Genomic DNA, 1,655 nt, shown 5'->3' on the forward strand with positions numbered 1-1,655 from the left:
CAAGCGCGTTCCCGACGCTAGCTGTGTGACCGCCACGCTGCCTATGATATCAGCGGAGGTGGGCGCGGCTAACCCGCCCACTCAGAGTGATGAAATCCACGGTGGAGCTCAGTGGCTGGTTTAGCATGGGGAAAAATCTTTAAGAGGGCAGCTGGAACAGACGTTATTTCCAGGAATGACACCACACCAGTATATCAGTATTCCTGTGTTGACATACATTTCGTTGTAATGGTGTACTCAAGAAGTGCTTAAATTCAAGTGTGTAAAACTATTCCATCACAAGCCCTGTGTTCAATTTTTTTTTATTAAAGTAGATGTTGGGGTATTATCAGCAAAATATAGCTAACTAAAGTGTCAGAAATTAAAAATACTCATGCAGAAAAATTATTGTTGGCAGCCAAAGCAAAAACACACTCTGAAACAGTCCTGCAATAAATCACGGAGAAGAAGAAGGCTTTATTTGTCACAAATACATCACAGCACCATAAAATTCCTATTCCTATTCCCCAGTTGGGGTCAGGCCGGAGGATCGGCCATTATATGACCCTTGGTTATAAGGGTTTGTTTTTATTTTACCCGCAAGAGAGGTGCTGATTCAACTTTGCAGTCATTTTAGAGGCTGTAGTCCATGTTGTTGAATTATATTGTGTTGTACAGACATTTCAGTTTCCAATACTGTGCTTGAACACTTCTCTAAAACATTGGGAAAATGGTAAAGAGTATTTACTAGTAGTCATTCAGTGTCATTGCTGGTAAATATGAAGCTGATCTGAAGTGGATTTTAACACTGTTGGATAATTATAACAATAACAATGCATTATGTTTTATGACATTTGTGTGAAACTACTTTTATCCTGTTAATCACTTACTACTATAGCTGACAAACGATTTAATGAGAGTATAATATTGTCTCTCAAATTTTGTATAGTTGTAAATAAACTATGTGTCTTTTTAAGGTTTCTGGTATTTTACTGTATAAATTCTAACCCAGAAAATTTCTTTTTTATTGATTGTTTGCCTCATAGTGACCAATAATTGAGTTTTCTTCAACAACTACTGGAAACAGTTCTGAAATCCTTAGAAAAAGTGGTATAATTGTTAAACCATAGTGGAAAATATGACATTAAAAGTGTTCTAACACAAGATCTGCATTTAACCCTCAAGCGACCGAGTGGGGTCATTTATGACCCCAGCCATATAATTATATTTGCCGTTTTCATATCTTTTGTCTGAAAAATGTTTCCTACCATGAATTTGTCAATCTACTTGTCCTACAGCTGCTCATAGTTTTTGTAGAGATCGGCCAACTGGTGTGACAAGGATAATGGAAACTTGTCTGGGGTCACTTATGACCCCAGAAAGATGTATAGGTTTTTCAGTATTGTAGGCCTTAGTTTTATTGATTTATTTCTACCTCTAATTGCTATATTTCAGTGTTTTGCAGTGCACTATAGCTGGTAGACCTACATTTTTAGCCCTGCCCTGGGGCAGACTGACTGGCTGCCAATTCACTCCTACAACCCCTCTGACCACCACCAACATTACACAGCATACACATTCATACACCAGTGTAAGTGGCAGCACTGGAGCTAAGGTGGGTAAAGTGTCTTGCATTGGACGAAGGGCTCTGCCACCTGAGCCACAGCTGCCCCTAA

The sequence above is a fragment of the Acanthochromis polyacanthus genome, chromosome 4 (genome assembly GCF_021347895.1).
Source record: "Acanthochromis polyacanthus isolate Apoly-LR-REF ecotype Palm Island chromosome 4, KAUST_Apoly_ChrSc, whole genome shotgun sequence".
Lineage (NCBI taxonomy): Eukaryota > Metazoa > Chordata > Actinopteri > Pomacentridae > Acanthochromis > Acanthochromis polyacanthus.